Source organism: Salvelinus alpinus, chromosome 34, assembly GCF_045679555.1.
Source record: "Salvelinus alpinus chromosome 34, SLU_Salpinus.1, whole genome shotgun sequence".
NCBI lineage: Eukaryota > Metazoa > Chordata > Actinopteri > Salmoniformes > Salmonidae > Salvelinus > Salvelinus alpinus.
Window position 1 is genome coordinate 68511 of NC_092119.1, and position 16710 is coordinate 85220.

General features: G+C 48.6%; 1 protein-coding gene across 1 annotated transcript in view; it reads right to left on the bottom strand.

Moving 5' to 3' along the window:
- Positions 1-2467: 2467 nt before the first annotated feature.
- Positions 2468-16710, bottom strand: part of mrps26 (mitochondrial ribosomal protein S26) — a 197241-nt gene continuing 182998 nt past the window's right edge. Inside the window, exon 5 of the transcript XR_011672570.1 lies at positions 2468-2503. The gene's annotated coding sequence lies outside the window, so the exon portion shown is untranslated. The remainder of the gene's footprint in view (positions 2504-16710) is intronic.

Here is a 16710-nt window from a genome sequence, read left to right on the forward strand (position 1 = left end):
TATTCAGTGCGGGGGAAATAGAGGAAGTCGACGTCACGCCCGGGGGCCAACATCATGATAAGATGTTTTCATTATGCACAGCGGCTGATAGGCTACAATATTATTCAGGCTCCTATATGCATAAAGGCAAGAACATACCATTCATCTAGATTAAATATAAACTGTATTTTCTTTATGCATCGCCCACATGTTCACTATGAACATAGAAAGCAAATGAAGAGCAGAGACCCCAGACCCAACTTTAACCTGTGTGTGTGCGTGTGTGTGTGTGTGTGTGTGTGTGTGTGTGTGTGTGTGTGTGTGTGTGTGTGTGTGTGTGTGTGTGACAGAGAGAGAGCACCATTACAAGTTTAAGGCTACTCAGGCAGGTTGATATAACAGAAGGCTACTCAGACAGGTTGATATAACAGAAGAATACTCAGACAGGTTGATATAACAGAAGGCTACTCAGGCAGGTTGATATAACAGAAGGCTACTCAGGCAGGTTTATATAACAGAAGGCTACTCAGGCAGGTTCATATAACAGAAGGCTACTCAGACAGGTTTATATAACAGAAGGCTACTCAGGCAGGTTTATATAACAGAAGGCTACTCAGACAGGTTGATATAACAGAAGGCTACTCAGGCAGGTTTATATAACAGAAGGCTACTCAGGCAGGTTGATATAACAGAAGGCTACTCAGGCAGGTTTATATAACAGAAGGCTACTGAGACAGGTTGATATAACAGAAGGCTACTCAGACAGGTTTATATAACAGAAGGCTACTCAGGCAGGTTTATATAACAGAAGGCTACTCAGGCAGGTTGATTTAACAGAAGGCTACTCAGACAGGTTCATATAACAGAAGGCTCCTCAGGCAGGTTTATATAACAGAAGGCTACTCAGGCAGGTTTATATAACAGAAGGCTACTCAGACAGGTTGATATAACAGAAGGCTACTCAGGCAGGTTTATATAACAGAAGGCTACTCAGGCAGGTTTATATAACAGAAGGCTACTCAGGCAGGTTCATATAACAGAAGGCTACTCAGACAGGTTTATATAACAGAAGGCTACTCAGGCAGGTTTATATAACAGAAGGCTACTCAGACAGGTTGATATAACAGAAGGCTACTCAGGCAGGTTTATTTAACAGAAGGCTACTCAGGCAGGTTTATATAACAGAAGGCTACTCAGGCAGGTTTATATAACAGAAGGCTACTCAGACAGGTTGATATAACAGAAGGCTACTCAGGCAGGTTTATTTAACAGAAGGCTACTCAGGCAGGTTGATATAACAGAAGGCTACTCAGGCAGGTTTATATAACAGAAGGCTACTCAGGCAGGTTGATATAACAGAAGGCTACTCAGACAGGTTTATATAACAGAAGGCTACTCAGGCAGGTTGATATAACAGAAGGCTACTCAGGCAGGTTTATATAACAGAAGGCTACTCAGGCAGGTTGATATAACAGAAGGCTACTCAGACAGGTTTATATAACAGAAGGCTACTCAGGCAGGTTTATATAACAGAAGGCTACTCAGACAGGTTTATATAACAGAAGGCTACTCAGGCAGGTTTATATAACAGAAGGCTACTCAGACAGGTTGATATAACAGAAGGCTACTCAGGCAGGTTTATATAACAGAAGGCTACTCAGGCAGGTTGATATAACAGAAGGCTACTCAGGCAGGTTTATTTAACAGAAGGCTACTCAGGCAGGTTTATATAACAGAAGGCTACTCAGGCAGGTTGATATAACAGAAGGCTACTCAGACAGGTTGATATAACAGAAGGCTCCTCAGGCAGGTTGATATAACAGAAGAATACTCAGACAGGTTGATATAACAGAAGGCTACTCAGACAGGTTGATTTAACATAAGGCTACTCAGACAGGTTCATATAACAGAAGGCTCCTCAGGCAGGTTTATATAACAGAAGGCTACTCAGGCAGGTTTAAATAACAGAAGGCTCCTATGGTAGGTTCATATGGCAGACTCTGCTGCCCTCTAATGCTAGTTGTCAGTCTCACATCTGTTGTCGCATATTATGGGTTGTACGTTGAGTGTACAAAACATGAAGAACTCCTTCCAAATATTGAGTTTCACACCCTTTTGTCCTCAGAATAGCCTCAATTTGGCAGGGCATGGACTCTACAAGGTGTCGAAAGAGTTCCACAGGGATGCTGGCCCATGTTGACTCAAGTTGGCTAGATGTACTTTGAGTGGTGGACCACCCTTGAAACACACAGAAAACTGTTGAGTGTGGAAAAACCCAGCAGCGTTGCAGTTCTTGACACAAACCGGTGCGCCTGGCAGCTACTACCATACCCCGTTCAAAGGCACTTAAATCTTGTGTCTTGTCCATTCACCCTCTGAATGGCACACAGACACAATCCATGTCTCAATTGAATCAAGGCTTAAAAATCCTTCTTTAACCTGTCTCCTCCCCTTCATCTACACTGATTGTAGTGGATTTAACAAGTGACATCAATAAGGGATCATAGCTTTCACCTGGATTCACCTGGTCAGTCTATGTCATGGAAAGTGTAGGTGTTCCTAATGTTTTGTAAACTGTGTGTGTTTTTGTCCCTGTCTGCTCTTCCTTCCTGCCACCACAAGGTGTCAGTCTCCTGTTGAGAAGTGTAGAGTGTCATGTTCACCACAAGGTGTCAGTCTCCTGTTGAGTAATGTAGACAGACATGTTAAAGTGGCTGCTTGCTTTCTGTGAAGACTAGACATATATTTCCTCTCATGCAATAAAACACAACAACTCTGTGCCACAAATGGCACCCTATTCCCTTTAGGGTCCTGGTCAAAGTGGTGCACTACATAGGGAATAGGGTGCCATTGGAGACGTTACTACATAGGGAATAGGGCGCCATTGGAGACGTTACTATATAGGGAATAGGGTGCCATTGGAGACACCTCTATATAGAGAATAGGGTGACATTGGAGACGTTCTATATAGGGAATAGGGTGCCATTGGAGACACCTCTATATAGAGAATAGGGTGACATTGGAGACGTTACTATATAGGGAATAGGGTGACATTGGAGACGCTTCTATATAGGGAATAGGGTGCCATTGGAGACGCCACTGTATAGGGAATAGGGCCCTGGTCAACAGTAGTGCACTATATAGGGAATAAGGTTCTATAGGGCCCTCGTAAACAGTAGTGCACTATATAGGGAATAAGGTTCTATAGGACCCTCGTCAACAGTAATGCACTATATAGGAAATAAGGTTCTATAGGGCCCTCGTCAACAGTAGTGCACTATATAGGAAAAAAGGTTCTATAGGGCCCTCGTCAACAGTAGTGCACTATATAGGGAATAAGGTTCTATAGGACCCTCGTCAACAGTAGTGCACTATATAGGGAATAAGGTTCTATAGGACCCTCGTCAACAGTAGTGCACTATATAGGAAATAAGGTTATATAGGGCCCTCGTCAACAGTAGTGCACTATATAGGGAATAAGGTTCTATAGGACCCTCGTCAACAGTAGTGCACTATATAGGGAATAAGGTTCTATAGGACCCTCGTCAACAGTAGTGCACTATATAGGGCCCTCGTCAACAGTAGTGCACTATATAGGACCCTCGTCAACAGTAGTGCACTATATAGGGCCCTCGTCAACAGTAGTGCACTATATAGGGAATAAGGTTCCATTTGGGACGTAGTTAGGGTGTTGCATGGAGCAGCCAATCAAATCATCAGGACGTATTTATTCCTACCCTGTATGTAAACACACACAATCAGAGAGCTACGGTAAGTCTAACAAACATTTCACCCTGGATAGCAACGTTTCTGCATCAACGATTTCTGGAAAGGGTTTTTGGGACATTCTACATTTAGAGATTATATGGCTAGGCCTACTTGACATGTCCTTTCAGAGAATATACGGTGTGTCCTACTTGACATGTCCTTTCAGAGAATATACGGTGTGGCCTACTTGACGTGTTCTTTTAGAGAATATACGGTGTGTCCTACTTGACGTGTTCTTTTAGAGAATATACGGTGTGGCCTACCTGACGTGTTATTTTAGAGAATATACGGCGGGTTCTACTTGACGTGTTCTTTTAGAGAATATACGGTGTGGCCTACTTGACGTGTTCTTTTAGAGAATATACGGTGTGGCCTACTTGACGTGTTCTTTTAGAGAATATATGGTGTGGCCTACTTGACGTGTTCTTTTAGAGAATATACGGTGTGGCCTACTTGACGTGTTCTTTTAGAGAATATACGGTGTGTCCTACTTGACGTGTTCTTTTAGAGAATATATGGTGTGTCCTACTTGACGTGTTCTTTTAGAGAATATATGGTGTGGCCTACTTGACGTGTTCTTTTAGAGAATATACGGTGTGTCCTACTTGACGTGTTCTTTTAAAGAATATATGGTGTGTCCTACTTGACGTGATCTTTTAGAGAATATACGGTGTGGCCTACTTGACGTGTTCTTTTAGAGAATATACGGTGTGGCCTACTTGACGTGTTCTTTTAGAGAATATACGGTGTGGCCTACTTGACGTGTTCTTTTAGAGAATATATGGTGTGGCCTACTTGACGTGTTCTTTTAGAGAATATACGGTGTGGCCTACTTGACGTGTTCTTTTAGAGAATATACGGTGTGGCCTACTTGATGTGTTCTTTTAGAGAATATACGGTGTGGCCTACTTGACGTGTTATTTTAGAGAATATACGGTGGGTCCTACTTGACGTGTTCTTTTAGAGAATATACGGTGTGTCCTACTTGACGTGTTCTTTGACAGAATATATGGTGTGGCATACGTGACATTTTAGAGAATGTATGGTGTTGTCTACTTGACGTGTTCCCTTTTATCACTCAGTGGGGTGATGGCCGCTCCTCCTGCGGTGTAAAACATACTTTACATCCCGTCTGTTTTACCCAAGGGTTTGGAATCTCTCCAAAGGGGACATTTCCGCCGTTCATTTCTTTTACAATCTCGTGGAGCGTTATTGGCTTTGTGTTTGTGTTGTGTTTTCTCTCTTGGTCCCCAGAGGAGGGAGTCAGTTAGCTGAGTGTAGAGGAGGGAGTCCGTTAGCTGAGTAGAGGAGGGAGTCAGTTAGCTGAGTAGAGGAGGGAGTCAGTTAGCTGAGTAGAGGAGGGAGTCAGTTAGCTGAGTAGAGGAGGGAGTCAGTTAGCTGAGTAGAGGAGGGAGTCAGTTAGCTGAGTAGAGGAGGGAGTCAGTTAGCTGAGTAGAGGAGGGAGTCAGTTAGCTGAGTAGAGGAGGGAGTCAGTTAGCTGAGTAGAGGACGGAGTCAGTTAGCTGAGTGTAGAGGAGGGAGTCAGTTAGCTGAGTAGAGGAGGGAGTCAGTTAGCTGAGTAGAGGAGGGAGTCAGTTAGCTGAGTGTAGAGGGAGTCAGTTAGCTGAGTGTAGAGGAGGGAGTCAGTTAGCTGAGTGTAGAGGAGGGAGTCAGTTAGCTGAGTAGAGGAGGGAGTCAGTTAGCTGAGTGGAGGAGGGAGTCAGTTAGCTGAGTAGAGGAGGGAGTCAGTTAGCTGAGTGGAGGAGGGAATCAGTTAGCTGAGTAGAGGAGGGAGTCAGTTAGCTGAGTAGAGGAGGGAGTCAGTTAGCTGAGTGTAGAGGAGGGAGTCAGTTAGCTGAGTAGAGGAGGGAGTCAGTTAGCTGAGTGTAGAGGAGGGAGTCAGTTAGCTGAGTAGAGGAGGGAGTCAGTTAGCTGAGTGTAGAGGAGGGAGTCAGTTAGCTGAGTAGAGGAGGGAGTCAGTTAGCTGAGTGTAGAAGAGGGAGTCAGTTAGCTGAGTAGAGGAGGGAGTCAGTTAGCTGAGTAGAGGAGGGAGTCAGTTAGCTGAGTGTAGAGGAGGGAGTCAGTTAGCTGAGTAGAGGAGGGAGTCAGTTAGCTGAGTAGAGGAGGGAGTCAGTTAGCTGAGTAGAGGAGGGTGTCAGTTAGCTGAGTAGAGGAGGGAGTCAGTTAGCTGAGTGTAGAGGAGGGAGTCAGTTAGCTGAGTAGAGGAGGGAGTCAGTTAGCTGAGTAGAGGAGGGAGTCAGTTAGCTGAGTGTAGAGGAGGGAGTCAGTTAGCTGAGTAGAGGAGGGAGTCAGTTAGCTGAGTAGAGGAGGGTGTCAGTTAGCTGAGTAGAGGAGGGAGTCAGTTAGCTGAGTAGAGGAGGGAGTCAGTTAGCTGAGTAGAGGAGGGAGTCAGTTAGCTGAGTGTAGAGGAGGGAGTCAGTTAGCTGAGTAGAGGAGGGAGTCAGTTAGCTGAGTAGAGGAGGGAGTCAGTTAGCTGAGTGTAGAGGACGGAGTCAGTTAGCTGAGTAGAGGAGGGAGTCAGTTAGCTGAGTAGAGGAGGGAGTCAGTTAGCTGAGTAGAGGAGGGAGTCAGTTAGCTGAGTAGAGGAGGGAGTCCGTTAGCTGAGTAGAGGAGGGAGTCAGTTAGCTGAGTAGAGGAGGGAGTCAGTTAGCTGAGTAGAGGAGGGAGTCAGTTAGCTGAGAGTAGAGGAGGGAGTCAGTTAGCTGAGTAGAGGAGGGAGTCAGTTAGCTGAGTAGAGGAGGGAGTCAGTTAGCTGAGTAGAGGAGGGAGTCAGTTAGCTGAGTGTAGAGGAGGGAGTCAGTTAGCTGAGTGTAGAGGAGGGAGTCAGTTAGCTGAGTAGAGGAGGGAGTCAATTAGCTGAGTAGAGGAGGGAGTCAGTTAGCTGAGTGTAGAGGAGGGAGTCAGTTAGCTGAGTAGAGGAGGGAGTCCGTTAGCTGAGTAGAGGAGGGAGTCAGTTAGCTGAGTGTAGAGGAGGGAGTCAGTTAGCTGAGTAGAGGAGGGAGTCAGTTAGCTGAGTAGAGGAGGGAGTCAGTTAACTGAGTGTAGAGGAGGGAGTCAGTTAGCTGAGTAGAGGAGGGAGTCAGTTAGCTGAGTAGAGGAGGGAGTCAGTTAGCTGAGTGTAGAGGAGGGAGTCAGTTAGCTGAGTGTAGAGGAGGGAGTCAGTTAGCTGAGTAGAGGAGGGAGTCAGTTAGCTGAGTAGAGGAGGGAGTCAGTTAGCTGAGTGTAGAGGAGGGAGTCAGTTAGCTGAGTGTAGAGGAGGGAGTCAGTTAGCTGAGTAGAGGAGGGAGTCAGTTAGCTGAGTAGAGGAGGGAATCAGTTAGCTGAGTAGAGGAGGGAGTCAGTTAGCTGAGTAGAGGAGGGAGTCAGTTAACTGAGTAGAGGAGGGAGTCAGTTAGCTGAGTAGAGGAGGGAGTCAGTTAGCTGAGTAGAGGAGGGAGTCAGTTAGCTGAGTAGAGGAGGGAGTCAGTTAGCTGAGTAGAGGAGGGAGTCCGTTAGCTGAGTAGAGGAGGGAGTCAGTTAGCTGAGTGTAGAGGAGGGAGTCAGTTAGCTGAGTAGAGGAGGGAGTCAGTTAACTGAGTAGAGGAGGGAGTCAGTTAGCTGAGTAGAGGAGGGAGTCAGTTAGCTGAGTAGAGGAGGGAGTCAGTTAGCTGAGTAGAGGAGGGAGTCAGTTAGCTGAGTAGAGGAGGGAGTCAGTTAGCTGAGTGTAGAGGAGGGAGTCAGTTAGCTGAGTAGAGGAGGGTGTCAGTTAGCTGAGTAGAGGAGGGAGTCAGTTAGCTGAGTGTAGAGGAGGGAGTCAGTTAGCTGAGTAGAGGAGGGAGTCAGTTAGCTGAGTAGAGGAGGGAGTCAGTTAGCTGAGTGTAGAGGAGGGAGTCAGTTAGCTGAGTAGAGGAGGGAGTCAGTTAGCTGTGTAGAGGAGGGAGTCAGTTAGCTGAGTGTAGAGGAGGGAGTCAGTTAGCTGAGTAGAGGAGGGAGTCAGTTAGCTGAGTAGAGGAGGGAGTCAGTTAGCTGAGTGTAGAGGAGGGAGTCAGTTAGCTGAGTAGAGGAGGGAGTCAGTTAGCTGAGTGTAGAGGAGGGAGTCAGTTAGCTGAGTGTAGAGGAGGGAGTCAGTTAGCTGAGTAGAGGAGGGAGTCAGTTAGCTGAGTAGAGGAGGGAGTCAGTTAGCTGAGTGTAGAGGAGGGAGTCAGTTAGCTGAGTAGAGGAGGGAGTCAGTTAGCTGAGTAGAGGAGGGAGTCAGTTAGCTGAGTAGAGGAGGGAGTCAGTTAGCTGAGTAGAGGAGGGAGTCCGTTAGCTGAGTAGAGGAGGGAGTCAGTTAGCTGAGTAGAGGAGGGAGTCAGTTAGCTGAGTAGAGGAGGGAGTCAGTTAGCTGAGAGTAGAGGAGGGAGTCAGTTAGCTGAGTAGAGGAGGGAGTCAGTTAGCTGAGTAGAGGAGGGAGTCAGTTAGCTGAGTAGAGGAGGGAGTCAGTTAGCTGAGTGTAGAGGAGGGAGTCAGTTAGCTGAGTGTAGAGGAGGGAGTCAGTTAGCTGAGTAGAGGAGGGAGTCAATTAGCTGAGTAGAGGAGGGAGTCAGTTAGCTGAGTGTAGAGGAGGGAGTCAGTTAGCTGAGTAGAGGAGGGAGTCAGTTAGCTGAGTAGAGGAGGGAGTCAGTTAGCTGAGTGTAGAGGAGGGAGTCAGTTAGCTGAGTGTAGAGGAGGGAGTCAGTTAGCTGAGTAGAGGAGGGAGTCAGTTAGCTGAGTAGAGGAGGGAGTCAGTTAGCTGAGTAGAGGAGGGAGTCAGTTAGCTGAGTAGAGGAAGGAGTCAGTTAACTGAGTAGAGGAGGGAGTCAGTTAGCTGAGTAGAGGAGGGAGTCAGTTAGCTGAGTAGAGGAGGGAGTCAGTTAGCTGAGTAGAGGAGGGAGTCAGTTAGCTGAGTAGAGGAGGGAGTCCGTTAGCTGAGTAGAGGAGGGAGTCAGTTAGCTGAGTGTAGAGGAGGGAGTCAGTTAGCTGAGTAGAGGAGGGAGTCAGTTAACTGAGTAGAGGAGGGAGTCAGTTAGCTGAGTAGAGGAGGGAGTCAGTTAGCTGAGTAGAGGAGGGAGTCAGTTAGCTGAGTAGAGGAGGGAGTCAGTTAGCTGAGTAGAGGAGGGAGTCAGTTAGCTGAGTAGAGGAGGGAGTCAGTTAGCTGAGTAGAGGAGGGAGTCAGTTAGCTGAGTAGAGGAGGGAGTCAGTTAGCTGAGTAGAGGAGGGAGTCAGTTAGCTGAGTAGAGGAGGGAGTCAGTTAGCTGAGTGTAGAGGAGGGAGTCAGTTAGCTGAGTAGAGGAGGGAGTCAGTTAGCTGAGTAGAGGAGGGAGTCAGTTAGCTGAGTGTAGAGGGAGTCAGTTAGCTGAGTAGAGGAGGGAGTCAGTTAGCTGAGTAGAGGAGGGAGTCAGTTAGCTGAGTGTAGAGGAGGGAGTCAGTTAGCTGAGTAGAGGAGGGAGTCAGTTAGCTGAGTAGAGGAGGGAGTCAGTTAGCTGTGTAGAGGAGGGAGTCAGTTAGCTGAGTGTAGAGGAGGGAGTCAGTTAGCTGAGTAGAGGAGGGAGTCAGTTAGCTGAGTAGAGGAGGGAGTCAGTTAGCTGAGTAGAGGAGGGAGTCAGTTAGCTGAGTAGAGGAGGGAGTCAGTTAGCTGAGTGTAGAGGGAGTCAGTTAGCTGAGTAGAGGAGGGAGTCAGTTAGCTGAGTAGAGGAGGGAGTCAGTTAGCTGAGTAGAGGAGGGAGTCAGTTAGCTGAGTGTAGAGGAGGGAGTCAGTTAGCTGAGTAGAGGAGGGAGTCAGTTAGCTGAGTAGAGGAGGGAGTCAGTTAGCTGAGTAGAGGAGGGAGTCAGTTAGCTGAGTAGAGGAGGGAGTCAGTTAGCTGAGTAGAGGAGGGAGTCAGTTAGCTGAGTAGAGGAGGGAGTCAGTTAGCTGAGAGTAGAGGAGGGAGTCAGTTAGCTGAGTAGAGGAGGGAGTCAGTTAGCTGAGTAGAGGAGGGAGTCAGTTAGCTGAGTAGAGGAGGGAGTCAGTTAGCTGAGTAGAGGAGGGAGTCAGTTAGCTGAGTAGAGGAGGGAGTCAGTTAGCTGAGTAGAGGAGGGAGTCAGTTAGCTGAGTAGAGGAGGGAGTCAGTTAGCTGAGTAGAGGAGGGAGTCAGTTAGCTGAGTAGAGGAGGGAGTCAGTTAGCTGAGTAGAGGAGGGAGTCAGTTAGCTGAGTAGAGGAGGGAGTCAGTTAGCTGAGTAGAGGAGGGAGTCAGTTAGCTGAGTAGAGGAGGGAGTCAGTTAGCTGAGTAGAGGAGGGAGTCAGTTAGCTGAGTAGAGGAGGGAGTCAGTTAGCTGAGCAGAGGAGGGAGTCAGTTAGCTGAGCAGAGGAGGGAGTCAGTTAGCTGAGTAGAGGAGGGAGTCAGTTAGCTGAGTAGAGGAGGGAGTCAGTTAGCTGAGTAGAGGAGGGAGTCAGTTAGCTGAGTAGAGGAGGGAGTCAGTTAGCTGAGTATAGAGGAGGGAGTCAGTTAGCTGAGTAGAGGAGGGAGTCAGTTAGCTGAGTAGAGGAGGGAGTCAGTTAGCTGAGTAGAGGAGGGAGTCAGTTAGCTGAGTATAGAGGAGGGAGTCAGTTAGCTGAGTGTAGAGGAGGGAGTCAGTTAGCTGAGTAGAGGAGGGAGTCAGATAGCTGAGTAGAGGAGGGAGTCAGTTAGCTGAGTAGAGGAGGGAGTCAGTTAGCTGAGTAGAGGAGGGAGTCAGTTAGCTGAGTGTAGAAGAGGGAGTCAGTTAGCTGAGTAGAGGAGGGAGTCAGTTAGCTGAGTAGAGGAGGGAGTCAGTTAGCTGAGTAGAGGAGGGAGTCAGTTAACTGAGTAGAGGAGGGAGTCAGTTAGCTGAGTAGAGGAGGGAGTCAGTTAGCTGAGTAGAGGAGGGAGTCAGTTAGCTGAGTAGAGGAGGGAGTCAGTTAGCTGAGTAGAGGAGGGAGTCCGTTAGCTGAGTAGAGGAGGGAGTCCGTTAGCTGAGTGTAGAGGAGGGAGTCAGTTAGCTGAGTAGAGGAGGGAGTCAGTTAACTGAGTAGAGGAGGGAGTCAGTTAGCTGAGTAGAGGAGGGAGTCAGTTAGCTGAGTAGAGGAGGGAGTCAGTTAGCTGAGTAGAGGAGGGAGTCAGTTAGCTGAGTAGAGGAGGGAGTCAGTTAGCTGAGTGTAGAGGAGGGAGTCAGTTAGCTGAGTAGAGGAGGGTGTCAGTTAGCTGAGTAGAGGAGGGAGTCAGTTAGCTGAGTGTAGAGGAGGGAGTCAGTTAGCTGAGTAGAGGAGGGAGTCAGTTAGCTGAGTAGAGGAGGGAGTCAGTTAGCTGAGTGTAGAGGAGGGAGTCAGTTAGCTGAGTAGAGGAGGGAGTCAGTTAGCTGAGTAGAGGAGGGTGTCAGTTAGCTGAGTAGAGGAGGGAGTCAGTTAGCTGAGTAGAGGAGGGAGTCAGTTAGCTGAGTAGAGGAGGGAGTCAGTTAGCTGAGTGTAGAGGAGGGAGTCAGTTAGCTGAGTAGAGGAGGGAGTCAGTTAGCTGAGTGTAGAGGAGGGAGTCAGTTAGCTGAGTGTAGAGGAGGGAGTCAGTTAGCTGAGTAGAGGAGGGAGTCAGTTAGCTGAGTAGAGGAGGGAGTCAGTTAGCTGAGTGTAGAGGAGGGAGTCAGTTAGCTGAGTAGAGGAGGGAGTCAGTTAGCTGAGTAGAGGAGGGAGTCAGTTAGCTGAGTAGAGGAGGGAGTCCGTTAGCTGAGTAGAGGAGGGAGTCAGTTAGCTGAGTAGAGGAGGGAGTCAGTTAGCTGAGTAGAGGAGGGAGTCAGTTAGCTGAGAGTAGAGGAGGGAGTCAGTTAGCTGAGTAGAGGAGGGAGTCAGTTAGCTGAGTAGAGGAGGGAGTCAGTTAGCTGAGTAGAGGAGGGAGTCAGTTAGCTGAGTGTAGAGGAGGGAGTCAGTTAGCTGAGTGTAGAGGAGGGAGTCAGTTAGCTGAGTAGAGGAGGGAGTCAGTTAGCTGAGTGTAGAGGAGGGAGTCAGTTAGCTGAGTAGAGGAGGGTGTCAGTTAGCTGAGTAGAGGAGGGAGTCAGTTAGCTGAGTGTAGAGGAGGGAGTCAGTTAGCTGAGTAGAGGAGGGAGTCAGTTAGCTGAGTAGAGGAGGGAGTCAGTTAGCTGAGTAGAGGAGGGAGTCAGTTAGCTGAGTAGAGGAAGGAGTCAGTTAACTGAGTAGAGGAGGGAGTCAGTTAGCTGAGTAGAGGAGGGAGTCAGTTAGCTGAGTAGAGGAGGGAGTCCGTTAGCTGAGTAGAGGAGGGAGTCAGTTAGCTGAGTGTAGAGGAGGGAGTCAGTTAGCTGAGTAGAGGAGGGAGTCAGTTAACTGAGTAGAGGAGGGAGTCAGTTAGCTGAGTAGAGGAGGGAGTCAGTTAGCTGAGTAGAGGAGGGAGTCAGTTAGCTGAGTAGAGGAGGGAGTCAGTTAGCTGAGTAGAGGAGGGAGTCAGTTAGCTGAGTAGAGGAGGGAGTCAGTTAGCTGAGTAGAGGAGGGAGTCAGTTAGCTGAGTAGAGGAGGGAGTCAGTTAGCTGAGTAGAGGAGGGAGTCAGTTAGCTGAGTAGAGGAGGGAGTCAGTTAGCTGAGTAGAGGAGGGAGTCAGTTAGCTGAGTGTAGAGGAGGGAGTCAGTTAGCTGAGTAGAGGAGGGAGTCAGTTAGCTGAGTAGAGGAGGGAGTCAGTTAGCTGAGTGTAGAGGGAGTCAGTTAGCTGAGTAGAGGAGGGAGTCAGTTAGCTGAGTAGAGGAGGGAGTCAGTTAGCTGAGTGTAGAGGAGGGAGTCAGTTAGCTGAGTAGAGGAGGGAGTCAGTTAGCTGAGTAGAGGAGGGAGTCAGTTAGCTGTGTAGAGGAGGGAGTCAGTTAGCTGAGTGTAGAGGAGGGAGTCAGTTAGCTGAGTAGAGGAGGGAGTCAGTTAGCTGAGTAGAGGAGGGAGTCAGTTAGCTGAGTAGAGGAGGGAGTCAGTTAGCTGAGTAGAGGAGGGAGTCAGTTAGCTGAGTGTAGAGGGAGTCAGTTAGCTGAGTAGAGGAGGGAGTCAGTTAGCTGAGTAGAGGAGGGAGTCAGTTAGCTGAGTAGAGGAGGGAGTCAGTTAGCTGAGTAGAGGAGGGAGTCAGTTAGCTGAGTAGAGGAGGGAGTCAGTTAGCTGAGTAGAGGAGGGAGTCAGTTAGCTGAGTAGAGGAGGGAGTCAGATAGCTGAGTAGAGGAGGGAGTCAGTTAGCTGAGTAGAGGAGGGAGTCAGTTAGCTGAGTAGAGGAGGGAGTCAGTTAGCTGAGTAGAGGAGGGAGTCAGTTAGCTGAGTAGAGGAGGGAGTCAGTTAGCTGAGTAGAGGAGGGAGTCAGTTAGCTGAGTAGAGGAGGGAGTCAGTTAGCTGAGTAGAGGAGGGAGTCAGTTAGCTGAGTAGAGGAGGGAGTCAGTTAGCTGAGTAGAGGAGGGAGTCAGTTAGCTGAGTAGAGGAGGGAGTCAGTTAGCTGAGTAGAGGAGGGAGTCAGTTAGCTGAGCAGAGGAGGGAGTCAGTTAGCTGAGCAGAGGAGGGAGTCAGTTAGCTGAGTAGAGGAGGGAGTCAGTTAGCTGAGTAGAGGAGGGAGTCAGTTAGCTGAGTAGAGGAGGGAGTCAGTTAGCTGAGTATAGAGGAGGGAGTCAGTTAGCTGAGTAGAGGAGGGAGTCAGTTAGCTGAGTAGAGGAGGGAGTCAGTTAGCTGAGTAGAGGAGGGAGTCAGTTAGCTGAGTATAGAGGAGGGAGTCAGTTAGCTGAGTGTAGAGGAGGGAGTCAGTTAGCTGAGTAGAGGAGGGAGTCAGATAGCTGAGTAGAGGAGGGAGTCAGTTAGCTGAGTAGAGGAGGGAGTCAGTTAGCTGAGTAGAGGAGGGAGTCAGTTAGCTGAGTGTAGAAGAGGGAGTCAGTTAGCTGAGTAGAGGAGGGAGTCAGTTAGCTGAGTAGAGGAGGGAGTCAGTTAGCTGAGTATAGAGGAGGGAGTCAGTTAGCTGAGTAGAGGAGGGAGTCAGTTAGCTGAGTAGAGGAGGGAGTCAGTTAGCTGAGTAGAGGAGGGAGTCAGTTAGCTGAGTAGAGGAGGGAGTCAGTTAGCTGAGTAGAGGAGGGAGTCAGTTAGCTGAGTAGAGGAGGGAGTCAGTTAACTGAGTAGAGGAGGGAGTCAGTTAGCTGAGTAGAGGAGGGAGTCAGTTAGCTGAGTAGAGGAGGGAGTCCGTTAGCTGAGTGTAGAGGAGGGAGTCAGTTAGCTGAGTAGAGGAGGGAGTCAGTTAGCTGAGTGGAGGAGGGAGTCAGTTAGCTGAGTGTAGAGGAGGGAGTCAGTTAGCTGAGTAGAGGAGGGAGTCAGTTAGCTGAGTAGAGGAGGGAGTCAGTTAGCTGAGTAGAGGAGGGAGTCAGTTAGCTGAGTAGAGGAGGGAGTCAGTTAACTGAGTGTAGAGGGGGGAGTCAGTTAGCTGAGTAGAGGAGGGAGTCAGTTAGCTGAGTAGAGGAGGGAGTCAGTTAGCTGAGTAGAGGAGGGAGTCAGTTAGCTGAGTAGAGGAGGGAGTCAGTTAGCTGAGTGTAGAGGGAGTCAGTTAGCTGAGTGTAGAGGAGGGAGTCAGTTAGCTGAGTGTAGAGGGGGGAGTCAGTTAGCTGAGTAGAGGAGGGAGTCAGTTAGCTGAGTAGAGGAGGGAGTCAGTTAGCTGAGTAGAGGAGGGAGTCAGTTAGCTGAGTAGAGGAGGGAGTCAGTTAGCTGAGTAGAGGAGGGAGTCAGTTAGCTGAGTAGAGGAGGGAGTCAGTTAGCTGAGTGTAGAGGGAGTCAGTTAGCTGAGTAGAGGAGGGAGTCAGTTAGCTGAGTAGAGGAGGGAGTCAGTTAGCTGAGTGTAGAGGAGGGAGTCAGTTAGCTGAGTAGAGGAGGGAGTCAGTTAGCTGAGTAGAGGAGGGAGTCAGTTAGCTGTGTAGAGGAGGGAGTCAGTTAGCTGAGTGTAGAGGAGGGAGTCAGTTAGCTGAGTAGAGGAGGGAGTCAGTTAGCTGAGTAGAGGAGGGAGTCAGTTAGCTGAGTAGAGGAGGGAGTCAGTTAGCTGAGTAGAGGAGGGAGTCAGTTAGCTGAGTGTAGAGGGAGTCAGTTAGCTGAGTAGAGGAGGGAGTCAGTTAGCTGAGTAGAGGAGGGAGTCAGTTAGCTGAGTAGAGGAGGGAGTCAGTTAGCTGAGTAGAGGAGGGAGTCAGTTAGCTGAGTAGAGGAGGGAGTCAGTTAGCTGAGTAGAGGAGGGAGTCAGTTAGCTGAGTAGAGGAGGGAGTCAGATAGCTGAGTAGAGGAGGGAGTCAGTTAGCTGAGTAGAGGAGGGAGTCAGTTAGCTGAGTAGAGGAGGGAGTCAGTTAGCTGAGTAGAGGAGGGAGTCAGTTAGCTGAGTAGAGGAGGGAGTCAGTTAGCTGAGTAGAGGAGGGAGTCAGTTAGCTGAGTAGAGGAGGGAGTCAGTTAGCTGAGTAGAGTAGGGAGTCAGTTAGCTGAGTAGAGGAGGGAGTCAGTTAGCTGAGTAGAGGAGGGAGTCAGTTAGCTGAGTAGAGGAGGGAGTCAGTTAGCTGAGTAGAGGAGGGAGTCAGTTAGCTGAGTAGAGGAGGGAGTCAGTTAGCTGAGCAGAGGAGGGAGTCAGTTAGCTGAGTAGAGGAGGGAGTCAGTTAGCTGAGTAGAGGAGGGAGTCAGTTAGCTGAGTAGAGGAGGGAGTCAGTTAGCTGAGTATAGAGGAGGGAGTCAGTTAGCTGAGTGTAGAGGAGGGAGTCAGTTAGCTGAGTAGAGGAGGGAGTCAGATAGCTGAGTAGAGGAGGGAGTCAGTTAGCTGAGTAGAGGAGGGAGTCAGTTAGCTGAGTAGAGGAGGGAGTCAGTTAGCTGAGTGTAGAGGGAGTCAGTTAGCTGAGTGTAGAGGAGGGAGTCAGTTAGCTGAGTAGAGGAGGGAGTCAGATAGCTGAGTAGAGGAGGGAGTCAGTTAGCTGAGTAGAGTATGACACAGAGTGCCCTTGTGCAAGCAGGCACCACATGTGCCACAGAATTCAATAAGGCCTGCCTGGATAAAGCAAAAGGATAATATTAGACTGAGAGGAAAGACCACGGGCGGTAAATATGAATAATCATACCTAAAGATAACGTAACAGACAACACTGAAGCTCTCTAATTGGGTGTTGCTACACACAGGACTATACAGATTCTGAGGGATTCATTCCTCCTGTCCAGCAGCCAACACTCTTGATTTGAGGGGTTAGTATGAGGCGCTTCCATTATAGTCCCCCTATTCTCTCCTGTAAACGTTCAGGTCGTCTCCTTAATCTGTCTGTGTTCTAGTTCATAACGCTTCCCTTTTACAGACAGCTCTATGGTGGGCCATGTATCTTCTCAGCAAGGAGGTGACAGCCTTGTGTGTGTGTGTGTGCCATTGTGAAAACGCACAGACAGACACACACCTTCCTCCATAAGGTTCTAGCAGTCTTTTATTTTTTAAGGAAAACAAGACACTTCTTGCAATTCGAAAAAAAAAAGTTTTTTGCCGTGGCTTATGACGTGTTCATATGCTATCTACGGGGCCCGGGGGGGGTCGTATGTCCCTGCTGCTACTCAACACAAGCCACTGAACACTGAACATAGGTCCTAACTTTGGCCTATTTTAGTTTGAATGAATTGAATGTCTTTTTAGAAAATAAGCCTTTACCCAATTTTTTTTTTTTATGTAAGTGTAGATTTTGCCTACAGCACACTCACGTACCCTTCCTCTCAGAATACCACCCTGGAGCCACAGCCATCAATGACGAAAGTGGTTGACGACAATAAACGGCAGCACTTGAAATAGCTTGCCTGCCAGTCCGCTCAACCACTACTAGGCTAACGGCTGAACATCGCTTATCACATAGCAGCATTTCAGCACCACAGCTCAGGGACAGATCTTTCTTTCTAAGGGAAAATCTAGCGATCAATCTGTTTAAAAAAACTAGTTGATTACGGCATATTAAAAAAA